The sequence below is a fragment of the Pseudorasbora parva genome, chromosome 6 (genome assembly GCF_024679245.1).
Source record: "Pseudorasbora parva isolate DD20220531a chromosome 6, ASM2467924v1, whole genome shotgun sequence".
Classification (NCBI taxonomy): Eukaryota; Metazoa; Chordata; class Actinopteri; order Cypriniformes; family Gobionidae; genus Pseudorasbora; species Pseudorasbora parva.
Genome location: NC_090177.1, coordinates 48,439,488 through 48,451,651, shown reverse-complemented (window position 1 = coordinate 48,451,651; position 12,164 = coordinate 48,439,488). Strand labels below are relative to the sequence as shown.

The 12,164-nt window shown below is 53.3% G+C and overlaps 13 non-coding genes across 13 annotated transcripts; all 13 read right to left on the bottom strand.

Moving 5' to 3' along the window:
• Nucleotides 1-283: 283 nt before the first annotated feature.
• LOC137080019 (U2 spliceosomal RNA) lies at nucleotides 284-474 on the bottom strand. The gene has a single exon (XR_010905941.1). It is a non-coding gene; the product is annotated as a U2 spliceosomal RNA (small nuclear RNA).
• A 1,008-nt stretch (nucleotides 475-1,482) lies between these two features.
• Nucleotides 1,483-1,646, bottom strand: LOC137080480 (U1 spliceosomal RNA). Its single transcript, XR_010906332.1, has one exon. It is a non-coding gene; the product is annotated as a U1 spliceosomal RNA (small nuclear RNA).
• A 466-nt stretch (nucleotides 1,647-2,112) lies between these two features.
• LOC137079971 (U2 spliceosomal RNA) lies at nucleotides 2,113-2,303 on the bottom strand. The gene has a single exon (XR_010905896.1). It is a non-coding gene; the product is annotated as a U2 spliceosomal RNA (small nuclear RNA).
• Nucleotides 2,304-3,311: 1,008 nt separating this feature from the next.
• On the bottom strand, nucleotides 3,312-3,475 carry LOC137080479 (U1 spliceosomal RNA). The gene has a single exon (XR_010906331.1). It is a non-coding gene; the product is annotated as a U1 spliceosomal RNA (small nuclear RNA).
• Nucleotides 3,476-3,941: 466 nt separating this feature from the next.
• LOC137079970 (U2 spliceosomal RNA) lies at nucleotides 3,942-4,132 on the bottom strand. The gene has a single exon (XR_010905895.1). It is a non-coding gene; the product is annotated as a U2 spliceosomal RNA (small nuclear RNA).
• A 1,008-nt stretch (nucleotides 4,133-5,140) lies between these two features.
• On the bottom strand, nucleotides 5,141-5,304 carry LOC137079631 (U1 spliceosomal RNA). The gene has a single exon (XR_010905579.1). It is a non-coding gene; the product is annotated as a U1 spliceosomal RNA (small nuclear RNA).
• A 466-nt stretch (nucleotides 5,305-5,770) lies between these two features.
• Nucleotides 5,771-5,961, bottom strand: LOC137079969 (U2 spliceosomal RNA). The gene has a single exon (XR_010905894.1). It is a non-coding gene; the product is annotated as a U2 spliceosomal RNA (small nuclear RNA).
• Nucleotides 5,962-6,969: 1,008 nt separating this feature from the next.
• Nucleotides 6,970-7,133, bottom strand: LOC137080478 (U1 spliceosomal RNA). Its single transcript, XR_010906330.1, has one exon. It is a non-coding gene; the product is annotated as a U1 spliceosomal RNA (small nuclear RNA).
• Nucleotides 7,134-7,599: 466 nt separating this feature from the next.
• On the bottom strand, nucleotides 7,600-7,790 carry LOC137079968 (U2 spliceosomal RNA). The gene has a single exon (XR_010905893.1). It is a non-coding gene; the product is annotated as a U2 spliceosomal RNA (small nuclear RNA).
• A 1,008-nt stretch (nucleotides 7,791-8,798) lies between these two features.
• Nucleotides 8,799-8,962, bottom strand: LOC137080477 (U1 spliceosomal RNA). The gene has a single exon (XR_010906329.1). It is a non-coding gene; the product is annotated as a U1 spliceosomal RNA (small nuclear RNA).
• Nucleotides 8,963-9,428: 466 nt separating this feature from the next.
• On the bottom strand, nucleotides 9,429-9,619 carry LOC137079967 (U2 spliceosomal RNA). Its single transcript, XR_010905892.1, has one exon. It is a non-coding gene; the product is annotated as a U2 spliceosomal RNA (small nuclear RNA).
• A 1,008-nt stretch (nucleotides 9,620-10,627) lies between these two features.
• On the bottom strand, nucleotides 10,628-10,791 carry LOC137080476 (U1 spliceosomal RNA). The gene has a single exon (XR_010906328.1). It is a non-coding gene; the product is annotated as a U1 spliceosomal RNA (small nuclear RNA).
• A 466-nt stretch (nucleotides 10,792-11,257) lies between these two features.
• On the bottom strand, nucleotides 11,258-11,448 carry LOC137079966 (U2 spliceosomal RNA). Its single transcript, XR_010905891.1, has one exon. It is a non-coding gene; the product is annotated as a U2 spliceosomal RNA (small nuclear RNA).
• Nucleotides 11,449-12,164: the final 716 nt, after the last annotated feature.

The window sequence follows — 12,164 nt, the reverse complement described above, 5'->3', positions numbered from 1 at the left end:
TCGACTCATCAGCTCGTTGGTAAAGACTCTCAAATAAGAGGGACATCAAAAAACGTGCTGTGACGGTGATGAGTCAGCCGGCCGGCAACCGACGCTTTTGTTCTTCTTTTTTCCCTATGCTCATATGACCGCAGCTTGCTGCTTTCTCTGTGGCACGGTCATCGTTGCGTCACCTCATCGTCATTCTGTATGCGCTTCCTGCGTATTTCTGTATTCTCTGACAAAATTCCAGTGGTGTTGTTGGTTCTTCTATTAGTCACAACAAGTCGCAGTCCCCAAAAAGGGGAAGCACACCGTTCCTGGAGGCACTGCAATACCAGGTCGATGCGTGGAGTGGACGGAGCAAGCCCCGGTTCCGGCTCCATGTGCCAAAAATCAATTTAATATGCAGTCCCCGGATAGGGGACGTATCAGATATTAAACTGATAAGAACAGATACTACACTTGATCTTAGCCAAAAGGCCAAGAAGCGATGACACAATGACGCAGCGGCAGGGGAGCCTGCAAAGGCGACGCCCATCTGGGAAGCGGTGAGGGGGGGAGGGTTGGCAAAGGCCTTACGTCGTAGAGACCTGAAACTTTGAGGGATGGTACTAGCCACTCGCTCTACAACATCACCAAGGCTGGCCCCCCGATGGGCCCGGCACGAAATGGCTCGTAGCTCCCAAACCGCACGCCGCAGAACCAAGTGTCTTATATCATCGGAATCCTTGGCTCGAGCCGAGCGAGACGCATGCCTCGGATTCGAAGGTTGCGCTGGCGAAATTTTCGGGTATTTGGGATTTTGTGAAAAACCTACTTTTGCACACTAGTCCTAGGTCTTTTGCCCGATCTGGCCCAAACCAGTGCAGAAAGATTCTCTGGAGTCTGACTGTCCGTCCAGATCGGAAAAAAAGTGGGAATTTCGATTCAGCTTGGCGGCGGCAGGCCGAAACCTACGGGCTGGGCGAGGCGGGGTCTGCTAGAACGGCTATAGCTCTTGGACGGAACGAGACAATTTCACCCAAGCCGGTACACCCGTGCACGGGCTCAGTCTGGGGTCAGGCGAGAAAGGACGCGGTGAATGGCCACCTAGTGGCGCTTTAAAATGAAAAAGCAACAACATGAGAGCGGCTATAGGCGAACGTATGTCGCGTGCTTTTTCACAGCACGCGCACGAGACAGTCGTACCATACGACAGAAAACCTCCATCCGAACAACTTTGCCTTTGGGACCACTGCTGTCAATCAACTCGTCCGTTGAATATCAAAGTTTGTGGGAAAAACCACATTCGGCAAACCGGTCGCAGGTTTCGACAACCTCGATGAAAACAAACGCAGTTCAGTTCTCTGAACTCTCCGGGTCACTGGCTGACACAGCAGAAAGAGACAGAAACATAACAAAACTGGTGCAACTTCACCCTTTGGGGCAGTGGGCGGCGCCACAAGCGTCAAGAACCGCACGCTTTTTCCCTCCACGCTATCTGCTTTTAACCAGTGTGTACAGGGGAGAGCGCGAACGCAGTCCCCCACTACCATAAATTATGCAGTCGAGATTCCCACATTTGGGGAATTCGCAGGGGTCAGCACAACCGGAGTGCAATGGCCGAGCCTCGCCCTGGGTGAACCACCTTCCTGATCATGGTGTCTCCCCTGCCAGGTAAGTATGAGTTGCCTGGCCTCCAGGCAGAGGCGCCCTATCCCCCTTCGCCATCCTCAAACACGGTGACCTTCCCCTCCCCCAAGAAAAGGAAGGACGGGGCACCTTCCATTGCTTGACTGCTGCGTGCGTGCGTGCGTGACCTTGATTTGAATCAGGTGTCCCTAATCCATCCAACACAAACCCCTGATTCGACTCATCAGCTCGTTGGTAAAGACTCTCAAATAAGAGGGACATCAAAAAACGTGCTGTGACGGTGATGAGTCAGCCGGCCGGCAACCGACGCTTTTGTTCTTCTTTTTTCCCTATGCTCATATGACCGCAGCTTGCTGCTTTCTCTGTGGCACGGTCATCGTTGCGTCACCTCATCGTCATTCTGTATGCGCTTCCTGCGTATTTCTGTATTCTCTGACAAAATTCCAGTGGTGTTGTTGGTTCTTCTATTAGTCACAACAAGTCGCAGTCCCCAAAAAGGGGAAGCACACCGTTCCTGGAGGCACTGCAATACCAGGTCGATGCGTGGAGTGGACGGAGCAAGCCCCGGTTCCGGCTCCATGTGCCAAAAATCAATTTAATATGCAGTCCCCGGATAGGGGACGTATCAGATATTAAACTGATAAGAACAGATACTACACTTGATCTTAGCCAAAAGGCCGAGAAGCGATGACACAATGACGCAGCGGCAGGGGAGCCGGCAAAGGCGACGCCCATCTGGGAAGCGGTGAGGGGGGGAGGGTTGGCAAAGGCCTTACGTCGTAGAGACCTGAAACTTTGAGGGATGGTACTAGCCACTCGCTCTACAACATCACCAAGGCTGGCCCCCCGATGGGCCCGGCACGAAATGGCTCGTAGCTCCCAAACCGCACGCCGCAGAACCAAGTGTCTTATATCATCGGAATCCTTGGCTCGAGCCGAGCGAGACGCATGCCTCGGATTCGAAGGTTGCGCTGGCGAAATTTTCGGGTATTTGGGATTTTGTGAAAAACCTACTTTTGCACACTAGTCCTAGGTCTTTTGCCCGATCTGGCCCAAACCAGTGCAGAAAGATTCTCTGGAGTCTGACTGTCCGTCCAGATCGGAAAAAAAGTGGGAATTTCGATTCAGCTTGGCGGCGGCAGGCCGAAACCTACGGGCTGGGCGAGGCGGGGTCTGCTAGAACGGCTATAGCTCTTGGACGGAACGAGACAATTTCACCCAAGCCGGTACACCCGTGCACGGGCTCAGTCTGGGGTCAGGCGAGAAAGGACGCGGTGAATGGCCACCTAGTGGCGCTTTAAAATGAAAAAGCAACAACATGAGAGCGGCTATAGGCGAACGTATGTCGCGTGCTTTTTCACAGCACGCGCACGAGACAGTCGTACCATACGACAGAAAACCTCCATCCGAACAACTTTGCCTTTGGGACCACTGCTGTCAATCAACTCGTCCGTTGAATATCAAAGTTTGTGGGAAAAACCACATTCGGCAAACCGGTCGCAGGTTTCGACAACCTCGATGAAAACAAACGCAGTTCAGTTCTCTGAACTCTCCGGGTCACTGGCTGACACAGCAGAAAGAGACAGAAACATAACAAAACTGGTGCAACTTCACCCTTTGGGGCAGTGGGCGGCGCCACAAGCGTCAAGAACCGCACGCTTTTTCCCTCCACGCTATCTGCTTTTAACCAGTGTGTACAGGGGAGAGCGCGAACGCAGTCCCCCACTACCATAAATTATGCAGTCGAGATTCCCACATTTGGGGAATTCGCAGGGGTCAGCACAACCGGAGTGCAATGGCCGAGCCTCGCCCTGGGTGAACCACCTTCCTGATCATGGTGTCTCCCCTGCCAGGTAAGTATGAGTTGCCTGGCCTCCAGGCAGAGGCGCCCTATCCCCCTTCGCCATCCTCAAACACGGTGACCTTCCCCTCCCCCAAGAAAAGGAAGGACGGGGCACCTTCCATTGCTTGACTGCTGCGTGCGTGCGTGCGTGACCTTGATTTGAATCAGGTGTCCCTAATCCATCCAACACAAACCCCTGATTCGACTCATCAGCTCGTTGGTAAAGACTCTCAAATAAGAGGGACATCAAAAAACGTGCTGTGACGGTGATGAGTCAGCCGGCCGGCAACCGACGCTTTTGTTCTTCTTTTTTCCCTATGCTCATATGACCGCAGCTTGCTGCTTTCTCTGTGGCACGGTCATCGTTGCGTCACCTCATCGTCATTCTGTATGCGCTTCCTGCGTATTTCTGTATTCTCTGACAAAATTCCAGTGGTGTTGTTGGTTCTTCTATTAGTCACAACAAGTCGCAGTCCCCAAAAAGGGGAAGCACACCGTTCCTGGAGGCACTGCAATACCAGGTCGATGCGTGGAGTGGACGGAGCAAGCCCCGGTTCCGGCTCCATGTGCCAAAAATCAATTTAATATGCAGTCCCCGGATAGGGGACGTATCAGATATTAAACTGATAAGAACAGATACTACACTTGATCTTAGCCAAAAGGCCGAGAAGCGATGACACAATGACGCAGCGGCAGGGGAGCCGGCAAAGGCGACGCCCATCTGGGAAGCGGTGAGGGGGGGAGGGTTGGCAAAGGCCTTACGTCGTAGAGACCTGAAACTTTGAGGGATGGTACTAGCCACTCGCTCTACAACATCACCAAGGCTGGCCCCCCGATGGGCCCGGCACGAAATGGCTCGTAGCTCCCAAACCGCACGCCGCAGAACCAAGTGTCTTATATCATCGGAATCCTTGGCTCGAGCCGAGCGAGACGCATGCCTCGGATTCGAAGGTTGCGCTGGCGAAATTTTCGGGTATTTGGGATTTTGTGAAAAACCTACTTTTGCACACTAGTCCTAGGTCTTTTGCCCGATCTGGCCCAAACCAGTGCAGAAAGATTCTCTGGAGTCTGACTGTCCGTCCAGATCGGAAAAAAAGTGGGAATTTCGATTCAGCTTGGCGGCGGCAGGCCGAAACCTACGGGCTGGGCGAGGCGGGGTCTGCTAGAACGGCTATAGCTCTTGGACGGAACGAGACAATTTCACCCAAGCCGGTACACCCGTGCACGGGCTCAGTCTGGGGTCAGGCGAGAAAGGACGCGGTGAATGGCCACCTAGTGGCGCTTTAAAATGAAAAAGCAACAACATGAGAGCGGCTATAGGCGAACGTATGTCGCGTGCTTTTTCACAGCACGCGCACGAGACAGTCGTACCATACGACAGAAAACCTCCATCCGAACAACTTTGCCTTTGGGACCACTGCTGTCAATCAACTCGTCCGTTGAATATCAAAGTTTGTGGGAAAAACCACATTCGGCAAACCGGTCGCAGGTTTCGACAACCTCGATGAAAACAAACGCAGTTCAGTTCTCTGAACTCTCCGGGTCACTGGCTGACACAGCAGAAAGAGACAGAAACATAACAAAACTGGTGCAACTTCACCCTTTGGGGCAGTGGGCGGCGCCACAAGCGTCAAGAACCGCACGCTTTTTCCCTCCACGCTATCTGCTTTTAACCAGTGTGTACAGGGGAGAGCGCGAACGCAGTCCCCCACTGCCATAAATTATGCAGTCGAGATTCCCACATTTGGGGAATTCGCAGGGGTCAGCACAACCGGAGTGCAATGGCCGAGCCTCGCCCTGGGTGAACCACCTTCCTGATCATGGTGTCTCCCCTGCCAGGTAAGTATGAGTTGCCTGGCCTCCAGGCAGAGGCGCCCTATCCCCCTTCGCCATCCTCAAACACGGTGACCTTCCCCTCCCCCAAGAAAAGGAAGGACGGGGCACCTTCCATTGCTTGACTGCTGCGTGCGTGCGTGCGTGACCTTGATTTGAATCAGGTGTCCCTAATCCATCCAACACAAACCCCTGATTCGACTCATCAGCTCGTTGGTAAAGACTCTCAAATAAGAGGGACATCAAAAAACGTGCTGTGACGGTGATGAGTCAGCCGGCCGGCAACCGACGCTTTTGTTCTTCTTTTTTCCCTATGCTCATATGACCGCAGCTTGCTGCTTTCTCTGTGGCACGGTCATCGTTGCGTCACCTCATCGTCATTCTGTATGCGCTTCCTGCGTATTTCTGTATTCTCTGACAAAATTCCAGTGGTGTTGTTGGTTCTTCTATTAGTCACAACAAGTCGCAGTCCCCAAAAAGGGGAAGCACACCGTTCCTGGAGGCACTGCAATACCAGGTCGATGCGTGGAGTGGACGGAGCAAGCCCCGGTTCCGGCTCCATGTGCCAAAAATCAATTTAATATGCAGTCCCCGGATAGGGGACGTATCAGATATTAAACTGATAAGAACAGATACTACACTTGATCTTAGCCAAAAGGCCGAGAAGCGATGACACAATGACGCAGCGGCAGGGGAGCCGGCAAAGGCGACGCCCATCTGGGAAGCGGTGAGGGGGGGAGGGTTGGCAAAGGCCTTACGTCGTAGAGACCTGAAACTTTGAGGGATGGTACTAGCCACTCGCTCTACAACATCACCAAGGCTGGCCCCCCGATGGGCCCGGCACGAAATGGCTCGTAGCTCCCAAACCGCACGCCGCAGAACCAAGTGTCTTATATCATCGGAATCCTTGGCTCGAGCCGAGCGAGACGCATGCCTCGGATTCGAAGGTTGCGCTGGCGAAATTTTCGGGTATTTGGGATTTTGTGAAAAACCTACTTTTGCACACTAGTCCTAGGTCTTTTGCCCGATCTGGCCCAAACCAGTGCAGAAAGATTCTCTGGAGTCTGACTGTCCGTCCAGATCGGAAAAAAAGTGGGAATTTCGATTCAGCTTGGCGGCGGCAGGCCGAAACCTACGGGCTGGGCGAGGCGGGGTCTGCTAGAACGGCTATAGCTCTTGGACGGAACGAGACAATTTCACCCAAGCCGGTACACCCGTGCACGGGCTCAGTCTGGGGTCAGGCGAGAAAGGACGCGGTGAATGGCCACCTAGTGGCGCTTTAAAATGAAAAAGCAACAACATGAGAGCGGCTATAGGCGAACGTATGTCGCGTGCTTTTTCACAGCACGCGCACGAGACAGTCGTACCATACGACAGAAAACCTCCATCCGAACAACTTTGCCTTTGGGACCACTGCTGTCAATCAACTCGTCCGTTGAATATCAAAGTTTGTGGGAAAAACCACATTCGGCAAACCGGTCGCAGGTTTCGACAACCTAGATGAAAACAAACGCAGTTCAGTTCTCTGAACTCTCCGGGTCACTGGCTGACACAGCAGAAAGAGACAGAAACATAACAAAACTGGTGCAACTTCACCCTTTGGGGCAGTGGGCGGCGCCACAAGCGTCAAGAACCGCACGCTTTTTCCCTCCACGCTATCTGCTTTTAACCAGTGTGTACAGGGGAGAGCGCGAACGCAGTCCCCCACTACCATAAATTATGCAGTCGAGATTCCCACATTTGGGGAATTCGCAGGGGTCAGCACAACCGGAGTGCAATGGCCGAGCCTCGCCCTGGGTGAACCACCTTCCTGATCATGGTGTCTCCCCTGCCAGGTAAGTATGAGTTGCCTGGCCTCCAGGCAGAGGCGCCCTATCCCCCTTCGCCATCCTCAAACACGGTGACCTTCCCCTCCCCCAAGAAAAGGAAGGACGGGGCACCTTCCATTGCTTGACTGCTGCGTGCGTGCGTGCGTGACCTTGATTTGAATCAGGTGTCCCTAATCCATCCAACACAAACCCCTGATTCGACTCATCAGCTCGTTGGTAAAGACTCTCAAATAAGAGGGACATCAAAAAACGTGCTGTGACGGTGATGAGTCAGCCGGCCGGCAACCGACGCTTTTGTTCTTCTTTTTTCCCTATGCTCATATGACCGCAGCTTGCTGCTTTCTCTGTGGCACGGTCATCGTTGCGTCACCTCATCGTCATTCTGTATGCGCTTCCTGCGTATTTCTGTATTCTCTGACAAAATTCCAGTGGTGTTGTTGGTTCTTCTATTAGTCACAACAAGTCGCAGTCCCCAAAAAGGGGAAGCACACCGTTCCTGGAGGCACTGCAATACCAGGTCGATGCGTGGAGTGGACGGAGCAAGCCCCGGTTCCGGCTCCATGTGCCAAAAATCAATTTAATATGCAGTCCCCGGATAGGGGACGTATCAGATATTAAACTGATAAGAACAGATACTACACTTGATCTTAGCCAAAAGGCCGAGAAGCGATGACACAATGACGCAGCGGCAGGGGAGCCGGCAAAGGCGACGCCCATCTGGGAAGCGGTGAGGGGGGGAGGGTTGGCAAAGGCCTTACGTCGTAGAGACCTGAAACTTTGAGGGATGGTACTAGCCACTCGCTCTACAACATCACCAAGGCTGGCCCCCCGATGGGCCCGGCACGAAATGGCTCGTAGCTCCCAAACCGCACGCCGCAGAACCAAGTGTCTTATATCATCGGAATCCTTGGCTCGAGCCGAGCGAGACGCATGCCTCGGATTCGAAGGTTGCGCTGGCGAAATTTTCGGGTATTTGGGATTTTGTGAAAAACCTACTTTTGCACACTAGTCCTAGGTCTTTTGCCCGATCTGGCCCAAACCAGTGCAGAAAGATTCTCTGGAGTCTGACTGTCCGTCCAGATCGGAAAAAAAGTGGGAATTTCGATTCAGCTTGGCGGCGGCAGGCCGAAACCTACGGGCTGGGCGAGGCGGGGTCTGCTAGAACGGCTATAGCTCTTGGACGGAACGAGACAATTTCACCCAAGCCGGTACACCCGTGCACGGGCTCAGTCTGGGGTCAGGCGAGAAAGGACGCGGTGAATGGCCACCTAGTGGCGCTTTAAAATGAAAAAGCAACAACATGAGAGCGGCTATAGGCGAACGTATGTCGCGTGCTTTTTCACAGCACGCGCACGAGACAGTCGTACCATACGACAGAAAACCTCCATCCGAACAACTTTGCCTTTGGGACCACTGCTGTCAATCAACTCGTCCGTTGAATATCAAAGTTTGTGGGAAAAACCACATTCGGCAAACCGGTCGCAGGTTTCGACAACCTCGATGAAAACAAACGCAGTTCAGTTCTCTGAACTCTCCGGGTCACTGGCTGACACAGCAGAAAGAGACAGAAACATAACAAAACTGGTGCAACTTCACCCTTTGGGGCAGTGGGCGGCGCCACAAGCGTCAAGAACCGCACGCTTTTTCCCTCCACGCTATCTGCTTTTAACCAGTGTGTACAGGGGAGAGCGCGAACGCAGTCCCCCACTACCATAAATTATGCAGTCGAGATTCCCACATTTGGGGAATTCGCAGGGGTCAGCACAACCGGAGTGCAATGGCCGAGCCTCGCCCTGGGTGAACCACCTTCCTGATCATGGTGTCTCCCCTGCCAGGTAAGTATGAGTTGCCTGGCCTCCAGGCAGAGGCGCCCTATCCCCCTTCGCCATCCTCAAACACGGTGACCTTCCCCTCCCCCAAGAAAAGGAAGGACGGGGCACCTTCCATTGCTTGACTGCTGCGTGCGTGCGTGCGTGACCTTGATTTGAATCAGGTGTCCCTAATCCATCCAACACAAACCCCTGATTCGACTCATCAGCTCGTTGGTAAAGACTCTCAAATAAGAGGGACATCAAAAAACGTGCTGTGACGGTGATGAGTCAGCCGGCCGGCAACCGACGCTTTTGTTCTTCTTTTTTCCCTATGCTCATATGACCGCAGCTTGCTGCTTTCTCTGTGGCACGGTCATCGTTGCGTCACCTCATCGTCATTCTGTATGCGCTTCCTGCGTATTTCTGTATTCTCTGACAAAATTCCAGTGGTGTTGTTGGTTCTTCTATTAGTCACAACAAGTCGCAGTCCCCAAAAAGGGGAAGCACACCGTTCCTGGAGGCACTGCAATACCAGGTCGATGCGTGGAGTGGACGGAGCAAGCCCCGGTTCCGGCTCCATGTGCCAAAAATCAATTTAATATGCAGTCCCCGGATAGGGGACGTATCAGATATTAAACTGATAAGAACAGATACTACACTTGATCTTAGCCAAAAGGCCGAGAAGCGATGACACAATGACGCAGCGGCAGGGGAGCCGGCAAAGGCGACGCCCATCTGGGAAGCGGTGAGGGGGGGAGGGTTGGCAAAGGCCTTACGTCGTAGAGACCTGAAACTTTGAGGGATGGTACTAGCCACTCGCTCTACAACATCACCAAGGCTGGCCCCCCGATGGGCCCGGCACGAAATGGCTCGTAGCTCCCAAACCGCACGCCGCAGAACCAAGTGTCTTATATCATCGGAATCCTTGGCTCGAGCCGAGCGAGACGCATGCCTCGGATTCGAAGGTTGCGCTGGCGAAATTTTCGGGTATTTGGGATTTTGTGAAAAACCTACTTTTGCACACTAGTCCTAGGTCTTTTGCCCGATCTGGCCCAAACCAGTGCAGAAAGATTCTCTGGAGTCTGACTGTCCGTCCAGATCGGAAAAAAAGTGGGAATTTCGATTCAGCTTGGCGGCGGCAGGCCGAAACCTACGGGCTGGGCGAGGCGGGGTCTGCTAGAACGGCTATAGCTCTTGGACGGAACGAGACAATTTCACCCAAGCCGGTACACCCGTGCACGGGCTCAGTCTGGGGTCAGGCGAGAAAGGACGCGGTGAATGGCCACCTAGTGGCGCTTTAAAATGAAAAAGCAACAACATGAGAGCGGCTATAGGCGAACGTATGTCGCGTGCTTTTTCACAGCACGCGCACGAGACAGTCGTACCATACGACAGAAAACCTCCATCCGAACAACTTTGCCTTTGGGACCACTGCTGTCAATCAACTCGTCCGTTGAATATCAAAGTTTGTGGGAAAAACCACATTCGGCAAACCGGTCGCAGGTTTCGACAACCTCGATGAAAACAAACGCAGTTCAGTTCTCTGAACTCTCCGGGTCACTGGCTGACACAGCAGAAAGAGACAGAAACATAACAAAACTGGTGCAACTTCACCCTTTGGGGCAGTGGGCGGCGCCACAAGCGTCAAGAACCGCACGCTTTTTCCCTCCACGCTATCTGCTTTTAACCAGTGTGTACAGGGGAGAGCGCGAACGCAGTCCCCCACTACCATAAATTATGCAGTCGAGATTCCCACATTTGGGGAATTCGCAGGGGTCAGCACAACCGGAGTGCAATGGCCGAGCCTCGCCCTGGGTGAACCACCTTCCTGATCATGGTGTCTCCCCTGCCAGGTAAGTATGAGTTGCCTGGCCTCCAGGCAGAGGCGCCCTATCCCCCTTCGCCATCCTCAAACACGGTGACCTTCCCCTCCCCCAAGAAAAGGAAGGACGGGGCACCTTCCATTGCTTGACTGCTGCGTGCGTGCGTGCGTGACCTTGATTTGAATCAGGTGTCCCTAATCCATCCAACACAAACCCCTGATTCGACTCATCAGCTCGTTGGTAAAGACTCTCAAATAAGAGGGACATCAAAAAACGTGCTGTGACGGTGATGAGTCAGCCGGCCGGCAACCGACGCTTTTGTTCTTCTTTTTTCCCTATGCTCATATGACCGCAGCTTGCTGCTTTCTCTGTGGCACGGTCATCGTTGCGTCACCTCATCGTCATTCTGTATGCGCTTCCTGCGTATTTCTGTATTCTCTGACAAAATTCCAGTGGTGTTGTTGGTTCTTCTATTAGTCACAACAAGTCGCAGTCCCCAAAAAGGGGAAGCACACCGTTCCTGGAGGCACTGCAATACCAGGTCGATGCGTGGAGTGGACGGAGCAAGCCCCGGTTCCGGCTCCATGTGCCAAAAATCAATTTAATATGCAGTCCCCGGATAGGGGACGTATCAGATATTAAACTGATAAGAACAGATACTACACTTGATCTTAGCCAAAAGGCCGAGAAGCGATGACACAATGACGCAGCGGCAGGGGAGCCGGCAAAGGCGACGCCCATCTGGGAAGCGGTGAGGGGGGGAGGGTTGGCAAAGGCCTTACGTCGTAGAGACCTGAAACTTTGAGGGATGGTACTAGCCACTCGCTCTACAACATCACCAAGGCTGGCCCCCCGATGGGCCCGGCACGAAATGGCTCGTAGCTCCCAAACCGCACGCCGCAGAACCAAGTGTCTTATATCATCGGAATCCTTGGCTCGAGCCGAGCGAGACGCATGCCTCGGATTCGAAGGTTGCGCTGGCGAAATTTTCGGGTATTTGGGATTTTGTGAAAAACCTACTTTTGCACACTAGTCCTAGGTCTTTTGCCCGATCTGGCCCAAACCAGTGCAGAAAGATTCTCTGGAGTCTGACTGTCCGTCCAGATCGGAAAAAAAGTGGGAATTTCGATTCAGCTTGGCGGCGGCAGGCCGAAACCTACGGGCTGGGCGAGGCGGGGTCTGCTAGAACGGCTATAGCTCTTGGACGGAACGAGACAATTTCACCCAAGCCGGTACACCCGTGCACGGGCTCAGTCTGGGGTCAGGCGAGAAAGGACGCGGTGAATGGCCACCTAGTGGCGCTTTAAAATGAAAAAGCAACAACATGAGAGCGGCTATAGGCGAACGTATGTCGCGTGCTTTTTCACAGCACGCGCACGAGACAGTCGTACCATACGACAGAAAACCTCCA